Consider the following 21,156-nt stretch of genomic DNA (forward strand, 5'->3'; position numbering starts at 1 on the left):
CATCCCTGCCCGCCCCTTCTGGTTCCTTCTCTGGTCTCCTCCTTGTTCCTTCCTTGTCTCCAGCCACAGTGGCTACCCTGACACTCCTGTGGCCTGGCAGTCGGCTTCCTACCCCAGGGACTGCACTTGCTGTGACATTTTCTGACATGGCAGTGTCTGTGCACATGAAGGCCTGCTGGGTTCGCCTCTCTGGGGCCTCTATTTACACCACTGCCCACCCCCCACCGCCCCCGAACATGCCAGGTGGCTTCCGTGTTGGCCATGTGGCCGCTGCCTCTGTCTGCCTGCAGCCTGGCAGCAGAGACTCTGGTGTTTTGTCCACTGCTCTGTCCCCTTCACCTACAGCCAGGCTTGGCACATTCGAGATGCTCCATAAGGAGTCTCTGAACCAATGTGGGAAGGCCCCTGCGGGGCAGGTCACGCTGTTGCCTGCACTTAGTGCGTGGAGATGCTGCCTGTCTTGGAAACGGACGGCCTGCCGGCCACGTTCCTGTTCTTGTGTGAATCTGAACCTGGCTCTGTCTGACTGCAAGACCCGGGTTTTCACCAAGGTCGTTACGACCTCCTCTCGCACAGAGAGCCCCTCCTGGCAAGGGAGGAGGCCACTAGGCAGCCCCCAGGATGGAAGCTACTCCTGGGGGTGCACCCCCAGAGTAGAAGCCCCTAGGCTGAGCTAGAGAAGGTGATGGGGAGGAGGGATCCGGCTCAGCCGCAGATGCGGGAAGGGCATGCTGGGAGAGGGAACAGCATGTGTGAAGGCAATGAACCAGAAGATTGGGCAGGTTGGTGGTTGCCCCGCTGGGTCTTACAGAGGAGGCAGTGGTGTGGACCTCAGGACGGGACCTGGAGGAGGGCTGAGGGGTGGCAAGGCGCCGGAGGGCCTCAGAAGCCCACCTGGAGCCCCACGGGAGCAGGAGGCAACAATAGCAGGGTCCTGCTCGAAGGACTCCTGAGACAGGTGCAGGGCACATCAGGAGGGGAGCCGGGCAAGGCAGCAAGCTGGGGGAGATGCCTCACAGAAGCCTGAATGCCTAGAAGAGTGGCTCAGCGGGGCTCTGTGGACATGTCCCCAGCTTGGTGGCTGGGTGACTGGATGCCTACAGGAGGAGCACCCCAGGGGACAGGACGTGAAGGGGTGGGGTTGGTGTGGGGGCATGCTGAGGTTTCGCTGCTCACAGATCTCTCAAGGGCAAAGGGGAGCCCTGAGTAGCTGGATTAGCAGTTCTAGACCCAGGGAGAAGTCTTGGCCAGAGAATACGATCTGAGGGTCCGGGGGACCCCTGGAGACCTCAGATGATGATGAGATTCCTCCAGGAGGGGGTGCATGGAGGAGACAGGGCGTTTATTTGCATCCACTCCAGGCCCACGAGCTGTGTCAGGCCCTCCTGCCCACAGCACCTGTTCCTCGCGGGCACAGAGCTGCTGGCGCCTGGCTCTCTCTGAAGCAGGAGGCCACCGGGCCTGGGAACGCTCCGAGGGCCCCCTGTCTGCTGCCTCTGATTTCACGGTGTGAGTGACCAGGGCAGGCTTGCCATTCTTTTTCACCAGGAAAAAATGTATAGATTTTGGGTCCTCGCCAATGATTCAAGAGGAAAACAGCTGAAAGGATCTGTGTTTTCAAGGGAACATTCCTCTTTGGGCTTTGTCCACCCTGCATCCTCTTGGAAAAGCCACAAGGAGGGATGGACAGTCTCCAGACTGGACCTGGGGGGTAGTGGAGACCCAGGTCCTGGGCCCAGCTCTGCTCATAGCTCTGTGTGATCCTGGGGCAAAAGCATGAACAGTAGTGGCTGGGCATCTCACAGCTGCAACCTCTCCTCCAAGCCCCAGGTCCCCTCTTCCATCCATCAGAATGTCACCGTGGGTGCTCAAGGGCACCCCAGACCTGTCTTCAACCACCTACTCATTGTCATCATCAAGTGTGCAAAGGCACCCCCAGATCTATCTCCCAACCACCAGTTAGGTTGTTCAAAGGCTCCCTCAACTCAACACACCCCAGACCAAACTGGTGACCACCCCACCAGCCCCAATCTGGATCTCCACGGTGCTCCCCATCTCAGGGAATGGTGCCAAGCCTCACACACAGCCGTCACTCCTGACATGTCTTTTCAAAGCCCATCCAGTCCATCATCTCTCGGACGCAGCTCTCAGATTCTCCACTTCATTTCAGTGTTCCAGCTTCTTTCATGAATCTCAATCCATCTCATTCTCTGCATCTTCACTGTACCCACTGTATCCCCCTCAGCCATCCTGCCTCACAATAGGTCCCTCTCTCCATCTCCATGGTGACCTCTGACTCCCCGCCCACACAAGTGAAAGCATCTTTGTCCAGGTCCTACCCCAGCCTCCTGGGGTTTCCCACGGCACCTAGCAGGGAAGAGCAGCAGAGAGACAGGTGGAGATAAGCCAGCAGCCCCTGCCCTAAGGAATCAAGTCCAACAGAACCTTAGTATTTGTTTAACGCACTGGGAGTGAAGACGTGCCGAGAGGAGGGTCTGGGGAGAATGGAGTCCAGCCCTGGAGCCTGAGCCTGCGGAAAGCCTGCGAGAGGAGACAGATGATGAGCAGGGCCTCCGGACATGGGGCTGTGGGGACATGGGCCTCCCATCCAGCTGTGGGGGCGGGAGAGGAGCTCCAGGCAGAGAAAATGTATCCTGACCTCTGCCCAGGATGACGCTCAGGGAGACGGCTAGGTCTCCATCAGCTCCGGGACCACCCAGGCCCGGCACTTTGCTTGAGGAGAATAAATAGCAGTCTTGGAAGACCCCTTGGAGAAGGGAATGGCCACCCACTCCAGAATTCTTGCCTGGAGAATTCCACAGACAAAGGAGGCTGGTGGGCTGCAGTCCATGGGGTCGCAAATAATTGGACACGACTAAGTGACACACACATCAATCTTTGGGGCTTCCCTGGTGGCTCAGATGGTAACGAATCTGCCTGCAATGTGGGAGACCGGGTTCAATCCCTGGGTCGAGAAGATCCCCTGAAAGAGGGAATGGCAACCCATTTCCTCTTGCCTGGGGAATTCCTTGGACAGAGGAGCCTGGTGGGCTACAGTCTGTGGGGTCGCAAAGAGTCGGACACGACTGAGTGACTTATAACACATGGATGTTATGCTAACATACATCAGGCACCTACCGTGTGCCAGGCACTAGAAAACACTTGACAGCTTTCACTCACCAATTGTCCCAGCAGCCCAGCTACTGCTCCTAGTTTGCAGATGTAGAAATGGAGGCTCAGAGAGGTTCCATAACTTGCTCAAGTTCACCCAGTGAGCCAGGGCTGAAGCCACTCGGCTCCGGGGCCTGGCTGTGGATGGAGAGAGGCTGGGTCTTGGGCACGGTGAGACGGGGAGGCTCAGCCCCAACAGAAGGTCTCTTCTGACCGTGTGGCCTCTCCCTCCGACCCATCACCCCTGAGACTGAGGTCCCCTGGGACCCCCAGTCTAGGGACAGGAGTCCTGTCTCTCTCTGCCCAGGTCTTTATGCCTATTGTCTGCCTCGAACCTTGCAAACAGCCCCGTGTGTTATCACATCCGTTTCACAGCAGGGATGTGCATAATCCGGGAAATCAGGTCCCTGAACAGCGGGGACTGCAAGCCAAGTCGGTCTGATGCCAAAGCCCACCGGCCATCCCCAGACTGACCCCTGGGGGTCGTTGTCCATGTCAGCTTTCTGCACCCACCCTGTGTCAGGCCTTTCATGATGGTCAAGTCGCACAATCCTCAAGATGACTAGTGATGTCGACACAGCCAGGTCCCCTCTTACGGACCTGGAAACCAAGTCACAAAGGAAACAAGAGGCTTCCCCGGGCCTCACTGCTCTGCCATTAAAAGGCCAGGCTGAAGTGTGACCCCAGGTAGCCTGCTCTTAACCTCTGTCTACACTACATGTGTGGAGCAGGGCATGACAACCCACTCCAGGATTCTTGCCTGGAGAATCCCAGAGACAGAGGAGCCTGGCAGGCTATGGTCCATGGCGTCACAAAGAGTTGGACACGACTGAAGCCGCTTAGCACACACACACACACTACGCACGTAGAGAGAACGGCTGGAAGAATCCCATCTTGACACGCAGCGTTTCCTCCAAGAAGCTGGAGGAGTCTCACCCTTATCAGTACCTATTATGTGCCCCACGATTTCCTACCATCACCTGGCAAACGAATATTCTTAATCGTGTCTTACAGACAAGGAAATGACACTGAGCTTACTTGTCCTCCTGGGTCAGCTGGAGATGGTTCGTGGCACAGAGGCAGGTAAGCAAGATTCACTGCCCGGGACCCCCGGGGTCCCCACCAAAGATGCCTGAGCATCCTGGTCCCCGAGGCCGGCCCCTTAGTGGGGTGGGGGAGGGAGCCCCACTGCAGCAGGCTCAGTCCTTCTCCCCCTTCCCGCCTGGGGAGAATTAAGTGCTGAATGTTTTCAAAGTCGACTGTCAAAAGAAAATGGTTGGAGGAAGGAAATGTGCAATTAGGAGCTTCAGAGGAATTTCCATCGTGTGGTTTGAGCTCGACTGTAAACACTCACGATGAAGAGGACGCCGCTTTCCCCCTGGCTGGGGCTCCTGCCAGCTCTGCTGGGCCCCAGAACCGGGTGGGCCCAGATGGGGGCCGGTGGGCGGCCAGCCTCGAACCGGGGAGGTGCTGGGGAGCGCACGGAGCCCCCATTCCCAAGAGAGGCTTTTTCCAGCAGAAGGTGTCGACATTACAGAAAGGAAATATTAACATTATAATTATAATTCTGTTTATTTAATTAAGTTATTAAACAGGTCCGGCCTGGAGGAGAGACAAAAAAAACCCCTTAGTTTCGTTCTAATTGTTTCTCCCAGGATATAATTAGAGACTTTGAGGAGGAATCAGAGCCAGAAAAGGCGCAGGCTCTGACGGGCCTGGGGTCTAGGCCCGGGGTCTGGGCCTGGGGTCCCGGCAGGGCGGCCCCAGGTTGGGGGGGCGTACCAGGGACCATGGGCTCCATGAAGGCAGGGATTTCCGGCCTGTGGTGTCCCCACGCCCAGCACACAGTAGGTGCCCAACCAATAGGAGTCAGGTTGAAGGCCTGGAGAGTGACCATTTCAGCTGCCCCAAAGACCCTTTGCTGATGGTTTGTCCAGAAGAGATTCCCCAGCTCCTTGCTTGGGCTAGACTCAGCCAGAACTCAGTACCCTGGCCCACATGCTGGTCAAGAGCAGTGTCCATCCCGGCCGCGGGGGCCAAGCCGAGGGCCATGCCTGGTGCTTATACTGACCTTCACCTCTTCCTGTAGCCTCTGCCACAGTCACCAGTGGCTAATGACCAAGGAGGACAGTGTCACCTCGGGGAGGGGGCCAGCAGATCCTGCCAGCCCCCAGACTCCAGAGCAGCTCCTGACCCCTGTGTCTCCGAAAGGCGAAGGTTTCCTAAGGCCCTGGACATGAGGTCTCTGAAGGTTCTAGCAACTGCAGCCTCTTCCCCCAGCTCCCCTGACTCCCACTCCAGCCCTCCACTCTGTGGAGCCAATGTGGGGACCTGAAACCAGGCCCGGAGGAGTCTCTGCTGAGGCCCAGGAGGGTGCCGGCCCCCAGGAGGCCCCAGATCCGGTCCTGTGCCCCCCAAGCTGACAGCTGCCCCCAGGCTCTGTGCAGAACCTCCCGTTGGACGGGAAGTGTCTCGTTCCAGCTGGCACAGCCTTATCGAACAGTCAGGCTTTGTAAGTGTGGACAGCTGCGGTGAGGGGGACAGCTCTGGGCTGGGGGTGGGGGCCCGCGGAGGGGCTGGATTTGGGACGCTGAGAAGAGGGAGGCCAAAGCCAGCAGCATCTGCAGTGGGTGGTTCATGGAAGGGATCACGGTGATTTGATTCTGGTGGAGCTTCCTGGAAAGCTGACCCCTCAAAGAGGTGTCATATGTGAGGTCTCGTTGAGGAGGGACTGTGAGGAGAAGGGGAACGTGTGTGGGGAAGGGAGTGGGGGCCTGGGCCTCCCATCCAGACCTCCCAGGCCTGCCCTTGCCCTCTAAAGAGCCATCCTTCAATGGACAACACCGAGACAGCCACAAAACTAACCACTGTGGAGGAAAAGGAGGGTGTGGGGACTCTCTATACACAGCCATCCATCCACCCATCCACCCATCCATCCATTTATTTACCCACCCATCCATCAATCCACCCATCTCTATCCATCCATCCACCTATCCATCCATCCATCCATCCACCCATCCACACATTCATCCATCCATCTACCCATCCATCCATCCATCTACCCACCTATCCATCAATCCACCCATCTCTATCCATCCATCCACCTATCCATCCATCCATCCATCCACCCATCCACACATTCATCCATCCATCTACCCATCCATCCATCCATCTACCCACCTATCCATCAATCCACCCATCTCTCTATCCATCCATCCACCTATCTATCCGTTCATCCACCCATCTACCCACTCATCCACACAGCCATCCATACATCCACCCATCTTTTCACCCACTTACCCATCTCATCCATCCACCCACCCATCCAGCCAGCCAGTCAACATCCATAAAAATTGATACCCAGCTACCTCCTCTGTTAGCTTCCAGGGACCTAGAAAATGATCAGATTGTTCCTCTCCTGATAGCATTCCTAGTGTGTGTGAGGGGAATGGTGGTGAGATCAAGGGAAACAGACAGAAGACAAATAAATGCCCGTGTTGCCTCACGGAAGTTCTGTAGCTGAGAAGGTATACTTTAGCTGTCAGGAAAACGTTCAATATTTGAGGAAGATCTGAAGAAGGAAGATCTGAAGAAGACATAGGCACAGACCTGCCAAGGTCCTGAAACAGAAGCAAAGTTAGGTCTGTCAAGAATGTTTTAAAAGCCGGTATGATTGGAGCAGACTAAGAATAATGAGGCTTATGACCTGAAAGGAGGGTGTGAAGCTAGGAGGGTCCAGTCGTGCAGAGTCTTGTAGGTGAGAACTGTGGATTTTGTTCTGAGCAGTATGTAAAACCAAGGGAGAGCGTTAGGAGGAGGAGGACTGGTCTGAGTGAATCTTTCAAAGGATGTCTTTGGCTCCCAGGTGGGGTATACAGAGTGATACGGGAGAAGAAACAAGGACGGGGGTGAGCAGATCACCGTGGATGAGGCTACTCTGGAGACAGACCGATGAGGGCAGTGGAGACAGAGCTGGGAAGGCAGGGCAGGTTCAAGATGTACTTTGTAGGTACAGACAACAGACGTGGTTTGTGGATTGTCAGGAGGGAGAAGGCAAGTGGGGTGGTTCCCAGGTGTTTGGCCTGAGGACCTGGGAGGATGACGAATCCTTTTCAGAGACCAGGATGACTCTAAGAAACAGGGTTGAAGAACAGACAGGCAGACACCTCACTTTAAACACGCAGGCTCTGGAGTCAGAGCACCCGGGGTTCATGACCCGGCCCTACTACTGTCCATGTGCTAGTCACTAAAGTCCTTTAGGCCTCTGTGTCCTCACCTGGAGAAGAGGGATGCTATGACAGTTACTGCAAGGTTCTTAGCTCAGTGCTGGTCCAAGGTGAGCGTTCAGGTAAAGACTACTTTGAATCACTACTGGGCTGGGGGGTAGTTCTTTACCCCCGTCTCAGCAGCCCTGTTCCTATTTTTTTTGTTTGTTTCAACAAAAGAGCAGGTCCTGACAACTGTCCCCCACCCCTCATGTTCTGGAGCCTACGGGGATGGGGTGTCTCTGGGGAGACTGCTGGCTCCCAAGATCAAGCAAGATCACAGAGCGCTTTGAGCAAGAGTGGGAGGAAGCAGGAGAACTGGTCTGCTTGGTACCCAGCGAGGAGCCCCACTCAGAGCAGTTTTCCCAAAGCAACTCTTGTCGGCAGAATAAGATCCCCAAGGCCTCTCTCTGCTTCATAAGGATCTTGCAGTTAGTGGTTGGGCTTCGAAAGGTGCAAGGCTGGCTGAGGCTCTGCTTGAGGGGCGCAGGGTCCTCTGAGTTGTAGGGTTGAAAGGATGGGTGTTATCTGCAGTTACTTAAGCTCTCTAGGGGGCTTCCCTGGTAGCTCAGCTGGTAAAGAATCCACCTGCAGTGCAGGAAACCCTGGTTCAATTCCTGGGTTGGGAAGATCCTCTGGAGAAGGGATAGGCTATCAATCAATAGGGATTGATTTCTATTGATCCTTGTTTTCTGTTCTTGGCTATGAGTCACACAGTTCTGCTTCTTTGGTATACTTGGTAATTGTTGATTATATACTGGACATTGTGAATGATGTGTTGTAGAAATGCTGTTCCAGTATCTCCCTCTGAAAAGGGTTGATTCTTGTTCTAGCAGTCAGGTTAATTACCAGTCAATCACTTGAGTATGTGTGGTCATGGTTTAGTATTTGTTATGGTCAATGAAAGTGGACGGTATCTCCCAAACTTCCCTAACATGGTGAGAATCAAACTCCAAATTGCCAATTCTACTGAAGTTGGCTTTAAGCTTTGTTATGGAAGGTCTACAATTGGCTTTACTCCACTGTGTGGTCTTTATTACTAAGACGAAGCCTTTGTTGTGTTACGTTTGGATGGCCTAGTGTTAGTGAGGTTGTTCCACTTTTGAGCAAAAATCCGAGAGTTCCCTAGCATTGCTTGACATCTAGTATTTCTGTTCCACTTTCAAAACTTTAGGGATTGAGACCACCTGTTAAGCCTCAGGTGGTCTCACCAGAACCCAGGGACCCTCACATGGACTTTCTCCCTTTCCCGCATGCAGCTTCCAGCCCTGAAGATCCTAGCTGCTTCAGTGACCCTGAAGCCCCATCTCTGCGCCCTCTGTTCAGTGGGCCCTCTGAGTTCTGCGTGGACACTCACAGGCTGCACTGTGGTCCAGGGAGTGGTCCAGGGAGTACCCCAGGTGCAGATCCAAGGAGCTAGCGGGCTCACCGCATGCTTTTTCTTCTCTTGGAGATCGCAGTCTTGCCCTGCCTTTGATACTGTGTTGAAGATGGTGGCCTCGTGTATTCTGCGTAGTTTTATGGTTGGTTATAACAGAGGGGCTGATCCAGTTCCAGTTAACTGTGCTGTGACCGGAAATAAGGAACTCACCATCTTACCCCAAGCCTTCTTCCCTTACGTTGTCCATCTGAGGACACCCCACCCATTTCTCCAAAACAGAATCCTGGGAGTCATCTTGGCTGCTACCCACTTTATCACGCTCTTTGGGGACCCATCAACCCACATTGGCCTCTTTGGCAGTCACAGGAGCTCTTGGGTCAGACGAAATTTCCTTCTCTGATCCCGCTGCCCCAGTCTGTCCTCTCCGGCAGCACACCGAGAGCCTCCTCATCAGCCTTCTGACCTCCAGTCTTGCTCTGTTCTGATCTGCTCCCCACTGGGCAGCCAGAGGGGCCCTTCTCAACCTGATCATCGGGCCTCGACACTGCCTTATTAAAATCCTGCTGCTGCTGCCTCGGGGGACAACTCGAGATCTCTCTGTGTCCGTCTCCACGCCCCCTCTTCTTGCCAGCTCCCCATATTCCTGCACGTGGGCCTATTTGCAGCTCCCAGGTGCCGTCACCTCTTGTCTGAGGGCCCTCATGCGGTGGGTGAGCGGGATGCCGTGCTCTGGGAATTTTGTGTGGAAACTGTTCTGATCTTATCTCATCACCTCCTCAGGGTGACCTTCCCTAATCTTCCAAGCCTGAAAAAAAGAAAAATGAAAGTGTTAGTCACTCAGTCGCATCTGACTCTCTGCGACCCCGTGGACTACTTGGAGCCCGCCAGGCTCCTCTGTTCATGGGATTTTCCAGGCAAGAATACTGGGGTGGGTAGTAGCCATTCTCCAAGCCTTAGTTGGATGCTTTTTCTACGTATAAACACCACGCCTGCGTTTCCTCCATCATAGCAGACTCTCAGACCCTTAGGAGCTGGAGGAATGGCAGGTCCACAGTGCCTCCCCAGAGCCTGGCTACCGGACATGCCCCGTCACTGTGTGATGAGGGAGTCAGTGCCCGGGGCTGCGGAGGGACCAGTGGGTGAAGGTGTTGGTGTGTCTCGATGCTGGAGGTGGAACCTGGGGTTTTCCCCAGAGGGAGGCAAACCCCAGAGAGGGGAAGGTCATATGCACAGGCTGACCGTCCCTGGTGATGATTCTGGGGGTTCTGGTCCCTGATGGTCTCACAAGGAAAGAGACAGTGAGAGCTCCTTGCAGGACCAGTGGATGCACCAGAATGAGAAGGTATTGCGGACAGGGCTGTGTGCACACTGGGCTCCAGATGGGGCCTCCGGGGCTACCTGCAACCCCGAGAGGACCCCCAGGCACACTGGAGGACCCAGAGCTGAATGGATGTCCTGCCTGCTTCACAGAGGGGGCACGCCCCTTGGCCAACTATCTCCCTTTCCCAGTCTGCTCCCCCACTTTTGGTAGGGAAACTCCTACCAAAAGAGACACCTCTATTTCCTGTGACATTGCAATCTCTGGTCTCAGACACATCCCAAGAGTCCCCAAACCTAGGATATTTTCTCTGGATTTTAGGAGACACCATGGGTCCACAGGTTCATATGCTAACTTTGTCCCAGGGGCTCAGCCCAATGGACCCCTTTCCTGGGCTCTCATAGCCTCTGGCTCCCTACTGGCTTTGGCTCTGGGCAAGCTCTGGTTGCAGGTCAGAGGGGGAGGAGAGAGAAGTCTGCATGTCCACATCCAACATCTCCCCTGGGGGGTCACCTTGGGCAGGCTGTGTCCTTGCCTTGAAGGGCTTGTCTCCCCCTTCAGATCTCTCTCCAGGGTTTCCTTCCAGGCCCTGGCAATGGTCCTTTCCCCTCACTCCTTCAGCCTAAAGCTTTCCAGGGGGTGCAGTGGTAAAGAATCCGCCTGCCAGTGCAGGAGACAGACACAGGAGACCTAGGTTCGATCCCTGGATCAAGAAGATCCCCTGGAGGAGGGTATGGCAACCCATCCCATTATTCTTGCCTGGAAAATTCCATGGACAGAGGAGCCTGGTGGGCTACAGCCCACAGGGTCATAGAAGAGTTGGACATGACTGAGCGTGCAGCCCTTCAGTCTAAGGGTGACTGCGGCCTGGGATGCGGTACACTGCCGACCTCGCGTGGGTCCCCTCCATCCTGCAGGATTCTCAGCTCGAGTCATCTCTTTCCTGGTAGGACCTGGACTGATACTCACTCCAACCCAGGTAGCCCAGGGGCTGCTCAGTGAGGGGGATATGGAGCATCCCTCAGCACCACCCATCCAGCCATCCTCCCCCTGAAGTCGGGCGAGAGCCACTGAGAGCCCATCTCAGAGCAGGTGGCAGAGCCAAAGGGTCAGCCTGGTGAGAGTGTAGGGCACTGATGTCTGTGGGCTCTGTGGCCACAGATTGGGGGCTGACTCCTGCCTCTTGCTGTTACCATGGAAGCTTAGGATGCACTGCTTCTTCTCTCTGAACCTCAGTTCCATCCCAAATTCCACACAGGAGTCATCTGGAGCCCGAAAGCGCAGTCCCTAGGATCCACCCCAGCCACCAGCGGCCCCAGCACGGCTTATGAAGAGGGGCGTGCTCCCAGCTTCGCTGCCCGCTTGCTGGTGAACCGCTGCTGAGTCAACGAAGCAGGTTCCCAAAGTAGAAACCTTGTCAGATTCCAAAGAATGTCAGCCCCAGTGACTCACGTGTGTTGCTTCCTAAACACGCTCCCAGGGGGTTGGGATCAGCCCAGCCATCTCCGGAGAAGCATCCCAAGGCTCTGAGAGGAAAGCTGGGTTCTGGCCACGAAGGAGCTGGGCCCAGGCCTAGCTGCCAAGAAAGGAGCTCCCGCTAGGAAACTCTGAGTCAATCAACTTCTCCTTTTGGATTTGGCTTCACAGCGCCTTGCTGTGCCTACAGCTGAGAACTATGGCTCTGGGAGGCGTTGCCTGGCGGATGGTGTCTGGGAGGTTTGCATTTCTTGTGGTGACGGTGTTGTTGATGGCAGGGGTGGCAATCCTGGTGGTGGTGGGTCGTTTGTATGGTGGTGGTGGGTGGAGCACAGGCTGAGGCTGAGAACAGAGAAACACAGGGAGCTCTGCCATCAGAGAACCTAGCTCTTGGTACCAGTCCTGGTACTTACCACCTAGTGAGCTGGACCGCTTCTCTGGTCTCTTTGAACCTCAGTTTCCCCATCAGTAAAGGGAGAATGGTCTGTCTGCCTTTCTGAACTGTTTGGAGATCAGAGTGACCAAGGCCTCTGAATGCTCACAGTCACGTGGAAATCTTGGACGACACATGGCCATAAAGCTCTGAGCGTGTGCCCGCTGTGTAGATAAGCACTGGAATCTGTCGAATGTGGCTACGGTGCAATTTTTTTCCCCCTGTGGAGCCAGATTCCCCTCCTTCTTTGGGCAGCATCACCCTTTTCCCTCTGGAGAATCTTGCACAATTTCTCTCCCTCATTGGAGAGGCTTGGAAGGACTGGGCAGTTTCAGTACCCCACTTCCCCTGGTCGCAGGGGTGGGCCTGCGGCCCAGGCTGGGCAAATCGAGTTCTTCCTGGGGCTTGTTAAGTGCAGCAGAGATGAGGAGAACTGAAAGTAGGAGACAGGGAGAACGGGAAGAGGAGAGAACCTTAGGAGCTTTGTTCAAGCACCTGGATCCAGCTGCACCTGAAGATAGCCTGATCCAGCCCTGAAATTCCAAGTTATATGAATCATGTAGCCACCCCCAGGAGTCTGTGCTGGGCACCTGGACTTTGCAAACCAAAGTATCCTTCACTATAACTCTAACCTCCTCAGACTCCTAGAATCCAGAACCTTCCCAAGAAAGCAAAATTTATGACAGCCTGCCTTCCAAGTTTGACTCTCATCTTGCCAGACCCAAGTCTGGCTCCTTTTCTTCCTCTTTTCAGGGAATAGATTGGAACTGACCCAGCTTCCAAATATCAGGGGACAGAGGTTGAGACCTGTTGCCTCACCCCAGGGGCTACCTTTGTAGGGCAACTCTGTTATAAACTGTAAAATGCCATGACCACTTTTGCTGAGTACATAAACAAAATGTTTCACCTAAACAACTCAAATAATACAGCAATGCACAAGTGGAAAAAGTTAAAAAACAAAAAAAACCACCTGATAGACGCCTCTGCCTCCAGAGATAACCCTGGGATGCCTGCAGACCTCTCTCTCCCCAGGGATGAACATTCCATTGCTTGCTGGTGGGTCAAATACTTGAAGTTCTGGAACTTTCTCCCAGTACCAGCACATCATGACAACTTCTGGACACTGAACACAGCTCCCGACTCTGTCAGAGTTGAACTGCTCAGCAGAACCGCACCTATGTGCTGTTCAGTCTCCGGGGATGTATATTTGGGTCATTGCCAGTTTTTGCTGCTTTATCACTGCACTGAACCTATGTAGATGCTCAGATTTCTCACATGTTTAAGCATTTCACTGGGGGGATTTCCTAGAAAGGGAGTTGCTGAGTCAAAGAATATGAATAAATGAAAGGCATTTGGTGCGTTCTGCCCAAAGGTTCCCAAGGAGTCAAGGGTCCATGGTGGAGGAAGGCGCTGAGCTCCACGTTCACAATGCTAGGGAAGGACTGATGCTGAAGCTGAAGCTCCAGTCCTTTGGCCTCCTGATGTGAAGAGCTGACTCATTGGAAAAGACCCTGATGCTGGGAAAGATTGAGGGCAGGAGGAGAAGTGGGGGACAGAGGATGAGATGGTTAGATAGCATCACTGTCTCAATGGACATGAATTTGAGCAAACTCCGGGAGATGGTGGAGGACAGAGGAGCCCGGCATGCTGCAGTCCATGGGATAGCAAAGATGTGACGTGACTTAGGGACTGAACAACGGCATCAGTAGAAAATTATTTTTGAGGTAGGAGAGAAAAGTTGGTGAGAAGGTCCCTCTTTTAAGAGCAGTGGCTTCCTCTGTGCTTAGTATGGGCTCTTGTGCTCTTGGGGAAGAGCAGGAGGCTGGAGGAGGCCGGGGAGCTGGCACTGTGGGTACTGGCTCAGTGTGAATTTCCCGGTCGGCTTTACCGCAGGAAGCCCCCAGTCCTAGAAGCCCCCTCCTTCCCAAGCAGGCCAGGCCGGTTGGTCTCCTGCTCCCAGCTTCTGGGACCTGCTTCCCGAGCCCCGGAGTGTCCTCTGGGACGCTCTGTTGCCTGTCTCTGGGACAACGGGTCCTGCGGGTCCTCCCATGCTGGCTTCTGGGAAAAGTGAGTGCTGAGAAGCTGCCAGGCCAAGTGTCCAGGCAGCCTTGGCCCCTGGCTACCAGGGGCTGGCAGCACAGACCGGCCCTGGGTCCTCTGAATCCAGGAACCCAGGGGACTCTGTGCCTGGTCCCATGCAGAAGGCTCTTTGCTTTAGTCCAGAGCCGGTGAGAGTACTAAGGCTGGACGCTGGCCGATTCTCACCTCTCCCACCCCCACCCTGCCCAGAAAAGGAAAGAGCACAGAGGAGGGAAGTGACCTCACAAAAGGCACCCAGTGCCTAAGGGCCAAGCAGGGACTGGAACCTCGAGCTCCCTACTGCGATTGTTGTTTCCTCTGCCCTGGGTACTCCAGCCTCACGCACTGCAGTGCTGGTCAACATCGTGACTGCAGCCTTGAAGATGTCCTGACCCAGCACCGCCCAGCAAGGCCCTTCCCGGATTCCTGATCCTCAGAGTGTTAGCCCCTCACTCGTGTCCAGCTCTCTGTGACCCCATGGACTGTGGCCCACCAGGCTCCTCCAGTTGAGCTTCTTGGACCTGTAGGTTTATAGTTTTCCTCAAATTTAGAAACTTTTTATCCATTATTTCTTCAAATACTTTTATCTGCCTCACCTCCCTCTTCCAGGGATTCCAGTGAATTTGCCAGTTTTTTTTGCCCCATGTTTCATTTTGAATAATTTCTGTTTTTCTGAGCTCAAGTTTATTTCTCCCCCTTCTGCAATAATGTTTAATCTGCTATGACCCCATTTACTGTGTATTTGACCAGATGCATTATCATTTTCACCAGAAATTCAAGTTGGATCTTTTTGTATCTTTTATGTTTCTACTTAACATGTTCAACCTTTCCTCTAGCTTTTAAGAAAATAAACATTTAATTTGGGAATAATCTTAGATTTGCAGAATACATGCAAAGGTGTTACAGGGGCACCAAGGTTCAGCTCTTGGGATTTCCCTGATGGTCTGTCCAGTGGGTGAGACTCCACGCTTTCAGTGAAGAGAGGGCGTGCTGGATTCCTGGTCAGGGAACTAAGATTCCACAGGCCACCACGTGCAGCCCAAAACAGAAGTACGCCTCTCGCCCAGTGTTTGATTCCTGCTAATCTTCTCACCCACTCCAGTGTTCTTGCCTGGAGTATCCCAGGGATGGGGGAGCCTGGTGGGCTGCCGTCTATGGGGTCGCAGAGTCGGACACGACTGAAGTGACTTAGCATAGCACAATCTTCTTACGTGGCGTTACCATGGTGCTGGAATATAGTTTTAATATCTGTTTTAATCTTCTGTTATTAATCCTATCATCATTGTCATTTCTGGATCGGTTGGGTGGATAGATTTTTCTCCTCAATTTTGGTTGTATTTTCCTCTTGATTCACATGTTGATAATGTGGTTTTGTTGGGTTTTTTTTTTCCTTCTAACTTTATTGAGATATAATTGACATACCGCACTGTGAAAGTTTAAGGTATTCAGCATAATGATTTAACTTACATACATATTGAAATGATTGTCACAATGAGTTTAGCTTCCCAGATGGAGCTAGTGGTAAAGAACCCCACTGCTGATGTAGGGGACAGAGAATGTGAGTTCAATCCCTGGGTTGGGAAGATCCCCTGGAGGAGGGCTTGGCAACCCGCTGTAGTATTCTTACCTGGAGAATCCCATGGACAGAGGAGCTTGGCAGGCTACAGTCTTAGGGTCACAAAGAGTCGGCCTCACTGAAGCGACTTAGTATGCATGCACACAGCACATAATGAAATGATTATCACAATAAGTTTAGCGAACATCCGTCATCTTACATAGGTACTAAGTTAAAGAAATAGAAAAGCGTTTTCCCTTGTGATGAGAACTTGGATTTACCATCTTAAAACTTTATACAGTGGTGTTAGTTATATTTATCATATAAAATATCCCATGTCTATAGTTACGTTGTACATTACACGTCTCGTGCTTATTTATCTTATAACTTATATTTCATAACCACCTTCATCCAATTCCCCCTACCCCACCCCTGTGTCTGGTAACTACCAATCTGATCTGTTTTTCTATGAGGTGGTTTGTTTCTGAAGTATAACTGCCCTATATAATTCTATGTTAGTTGGGGCTTCCCTGTTAGCTCAGTGGTAAAGAATCCACCTGCTAAGGCAGACGATGCGGGTTCGGTCCCTGAGTTGGGAAGATCCTCCAGAGAAGGAAATGGCAGCCCATTCCAGTATTCTTACCTGGAGAATCCCATGGACGGAAGAGCCTGGGGGGCTAGAGTCCATGGGGTCGCAAAAGAGTCGGACCTGACTTGGCGACTAAAGAGCAGCAACAGCTGTGCTAGCTCCTGTTACACAGCGTAGGGATTCAGTTCTCCACACGTCTCAACGTGATGGCCAAGGTAAGTCCGGTTCCTGGCCGTCACCATACAGAGATACAGCGTAGCTGTTAACCGTATTCCCCGCATGGCACGTTCCATACGCATGACTCATTCATTTTGCAACCAGAAGTCTGTCCCTCTCGATCTCGATGCCCTGTTTCTCTCCTCCCCCACATCCTTCCCTCTGGCAACCACCTGTTTGTTCTCTGAATCTATAGCTCTTCTTCTGGTCCGTATGTTTGTTCATCTGTCTTGTTGTTTAGCTTGCACATATAAATGAAATCATCCAGTATTTGTCTTTCTCTGTCTGGCTTATTTCACTTAGCATAATACCCTCTGGGCCCATACATGTTGTTACAAATGATGAGATTTCATTAGGTTTTATGGCTCAGTAATAGTCCATTATATATATATATATGTATATATCTCATATCTTTTATATACATACATACATAAGTCATCTTCATTTATTCATCTATTGATGAGACTTAGGTTGCTGCAGTATCTTGGCTGTTGTAAATACTGCTGTAATGAACACTGGAATGCACATATCTCTTCAAATCAGCGTTTTTGTTTTCCTGGTAAATACCCAGGAGTGCAATTGCTGGATTAAATGATAATTCTGGCAGGTCAGGTCCCAGGGCTCTCTGGCTGCAGAGCCGTGGGGATCCTGGAGCTGAGGCTGGCCTGCTGGGGAGTGGGGCCCAGGTGGTCCTGGAGCTGGTGACAGCCCGCTGTCCTAACCCGGCAGGTTATGGTTCCCCAGGGGCCGTTGTCTGCCAGCTGGTGGGTGAAGCCAAGGTCCAGGGGATCCCAGGTCTGGTGCCTGCCCACTGGTGGGTGGAGTGCTGTCCCTGGGTCTCTGGCACTGGTGCTGGCTCCCTGGTATGCTGGAGGACAGGGCCAGGTCCCTGGGGGTGGCTGTGGGCTCAGGGTTTCTTAAGGCAGCTGGGCTGCTGGTGGGTGGGGCTGTGCCCTGCCTGACTAGGTGTTTGGCCTGAGGGGTCCCAGTCCTGGTGTCAACAGACTGGTAGGTGGGACGATCCCGGTGCTAATTGGCTAGAGGGAAGATTCCAGCATGGCGCTTGCCAGCATCAGCATCCATGTGGTAGACAGAGCTCCCCAGACGGCTGCCTCCAGTGCCTGTGTCCCCGGGGGGAGCAGCAGTTGCCTCCTGCCTTCCTGGGAGGCCACGTAAAGAGCACTGAACACAAACCTTTGCTACTGCAGCCCTTGAGATGGAGGGACTGGGGGTGGTTCGTTACCATGACAAAGGTTCTGGGAAACATGGCTTTCACGGGCTGGGTTACCACTGGGGTTAAGGCTTGTTCATTCTACCCACTCCCAGGAATCTAGCCCTGGCCAAGCCCACTGACAGAGCATCTGGATCTGGACACACCTGTCAGTTATACTAACTAGTCTGGGGCCAAGAGGGAAGACAAACACCAATGCCTCAGACTTTTAAAAATCATCAGCTTCGTGTGTGTGCTGAGTTGCTTTAGTCGTGTCTGACTCTGCAACCCCACAGACTGTAGCCTGCCAGGCTCCTCTGTCCATGGGATTCTCTAGGCAAGAATACTGGAGTGGGTTGCCATGCCCTCCTCCAGGGGATCTTCTCCTCCCAGGGATGGAACCAGCATCTCTTAAATCTCCTGCACTGGCAGCTGTGTTCTAGTGCTGCCTGGGAAGCCCCATAATCAGCTTTATGGAGGTTTAATTCACACACAATGAAATAGGCCAGTTCAGTTCAATGAATGAGTGGATACACGCACACAGCTGGGCAATCGTCACCTTTATCAGAATACAGAGTGCTTCTAGAAAGTACTCTCGTGCCTCTTTGCAATCAGTTGGCCCTTCCCATCTACAGGTGACAACTCATCTACCGTCTCGTGCTACAGCTTTTATCTGCCAGGTCTGGATCCCACCCCAGGAGAACCGTGTGTGGCAGGCACTCTTCTGGGTCCATCTTTCTTTTGCTCAGCAGGGCAGTAATGAGGTTTTAGGAGCCTGTGTGCGTCTGAACTTTGTTCCTTTCACTGTGAACGTGGCTGGATTGCTTATCATTCACATGGTCATGAGAGGCGGGCTGCCCCACTTCCTGCCGCTGTGAACTCGGTGTGGGAAGCTCTCAAGGATGTAGGTGTCTTTTCCCCTGGGTGAATCTCTGGGAGTGGGGCAACTGTGCTGTGTAGTAACAGGGTATTTAATTTGCAAGAAACTGCCAAAGTTCCAGACATTTGCAGTTTCCACCAGAAAGGCTTTTCCTTCTGTTAGCCAGTTCTTCCTTGGATGTCTGAGTGAGCATCTTCATATGAAAGAAAAAGAAACTGCCAAATTCTTCAAGTGGAAGGGCAACTGGACTTGCCCCCACACCAGTGTGTGAGGATTCCAGATGTCCTGTGCTCTGGCTGGCGCGTGGTGACGCCCGTCTAACACAAACCATCTTAGTGGGTGTGGCATCACCTCACTGCCCTTTCAGTCCGCATTCCCGTGATCACTAACGGTGGTGAGCAGCATTTCACCTATTTATTGGCCAGTTAGATGTCTCCTTTGGGGAGTGTAAGTTCGTATCCTGTGCCCACATTTTTATTGGGTTGTTTATTTTATGATTGAGTTTAAGAGTCCTGTATGTCTTCTGAATAAAACTCCTTTCGTCAAGAGATGCCGTGTGAGTCTTCTCTCTTCATCTGTGATCTGCCTTTCAGATTTCTTTACCATCTTTTTTCTTTTTTTGAAGTCCAGAATATTTTAACTTTGATGAAATAAATTCATCAAGTTTCTGTTTTCATAGTTAGTGCCTTAGTGCCCTTGTGATGATTTTATTGGCTCATGAGTCATCAAGTGGTTCATTTTAATTGACTGCTTTCTACTTGACTATGGGTCACATTTTCCTGTTTTTTTTTTTTCATATCTGCTAATTTTTTATTGCTAACTAGACTTTATGAGGGATATATCCTGCGGACAGTCTCTCCTCTTTAATCCCTCTGAGGATGTTGGTATTTATTTATGTGGGGAATGTTGGTATTTATTCTGGTGAGTAACTCCATTTCTTTCTGCTCCCCTGAACTTGTACCTCCTTGATGTCGCACAGCATTAGTGGGTATTAGGGAATCCAAGTGTTACCACACCCCACTAACTTGGGGAGGTTCCCTTCTCATACCATCTCAGCTGGATCCTATGAGAGCTTGTCTGTTCCAGGAGATTCTAAAGTGGGTCTTGCCTCAAGATGGCATCCTTACTCCTAAGGCAAGTCTTCCTGGTCCCCAGATGTGTGTCTGGGGAAAAAGTGATGCTCTATCCCCGGCTGGATCACATATCCCAGCAATGCTCAACCTCTAGAATCACATCCCACCCCCAATTTGGGGACCTCCCTTGGGTGCCTGGCCCACAGCTTCCAGAAGCATCAGTGTCCTGGGCTCTGATCTCTGCTCAGTGGGCCCAGCATGCTCCGAGGACCCCCACCTACTTGCTGCTAACCCAGCAGACCTTCCTTGTGGCTCCTTTCTGAGCCTCCTTCTCTGAGGACCGTGGTCACATGTGGCTGCGTATCCGGCATTGGTCAAGAGCTGCCTCAACTGTACTGTCCAAATGTAATGGCCATCCCTGGGGGGAGGGTCAACCCAGGACCAAGAACGCCAACAGAGCTGGAAGCAGAATTTGCCTCAAGATTTTGTTTTCTACTATTTATTTATTTGGTTGCCCAGGTCTCGGTTGCGGCATGCAGGATCTGCAGCATGTGAGCTCTTAGTTTCAGCATATGAGAGTCCCTGACCAGGGATTGAACCCAGGCCCCTGCACTGGGAGTACAGTCTTAGCCCCTGGACTACCAGGGAAGTTCTTGCCTTGAGTTTCTTCAATAGACTCACTAGACGTTATCCAGAAACCCTGAGCCAAAGGCAGACATCCCTGGACAGAAAAGTCCCCGGCGGGCAACAGGCAAGAGCGTGGGTCCCCCAGGTTGGGGAGGAGCCAGACCAGGCGCTGGCACCAGGTGCTGGGAGTGTCACGACAGGTGAGAGACCATGGAGGGTGGGCTTCACCGTACGAATCAGACCTCCCTCAGGGTGGAATTGTGCCTCCCGACTTCATACGGTGGAGCCCTAACCTTAAATATTTCAAGTAAAAAGTGGAAGTGTTAATTGCTCAGTCGTGTCCAACTCTTAGCGAACCTGTGCAGCCCACCAGGCTCCTCTGTCCATGGGATTCTCCAGGCAGGAATAATGGAGTGGGTTGCCGTCTCCTGTGGCGCACACGCAGACCCAGTTTCACAGAAGGGAGGCTGGTTCCCTGTCCACTGGAGCCACCGTGCCGGAGAGCCACAGGGCTGGGCCTCATGCTGCGGGGCTGAGCCCTGGGGAGGCCAGGGCTGTGGGTGGAGATGGGTGGAGATCCGCAGGCCCCTTTGAAGACTCCGCCCTCATTCTGGGCTAAGCTTAACAGGGAAAATTCCACCTAACGACCAGCCCCACCTGACACATTGCATTTGGGTTTAATAAGAACTGTTTCTCTCTTGGAGGTGGGATGAAACGTGGCCAGCCAAAGAATTTTAATCACTCACATAAACAGCACACAGTCTGCAATTTTTCCTCGGCCACCTTTATGTATTTATTTGACGTTCACCTTGGATGAGGCATGGGGGTCTGGTGTGTGGACACAGCTCGCCGGCCCTCGGGTCTCTGCAGGTTGGCCCTGGAT

The 21,156-nt window shown here is 52.8% G+C and overlaps 1 long non-coding RNA gene across 1 annotated transcript; it reads left to right on the top strand.

Moving 5' to 3' along the window:
* Window positions 1-2,307: 2,307 nt before the first annotated feature.
* Window positions 2,308-19,994, top strand: LOC112444901 (uncharacterized). Its single transcript, XR_009493378.1, has 3 exons — window positions 2,308-2,395; window positions 4,186-4,254; window positions 4,427-19,994. It is a non-coding gene; the product is annotated as an uncharacterized lncRNA (long non-coding RNA).
* The last annotated feature ends 1,162 nt before the right edge of the window (window positions 19,995-21,156 follow it).

This window comes from Bos taurus, chromosome 29 (genome assembly GCF_002263795.3).
Source record: "Bos taurus isolate L1 Dominette 01449 registration number 42190680 breed Hereford chromosome 29, ARS-UCD2.0, whole genome shotgun sequence".
In the NCBI taxonomy this organism is placed as follows: domain Eukaryota; kingdom Metazoa; phylum Chordata; class Mammalia; order Artiodactyla; family Bovidae; genus Bos; species Bos taurus.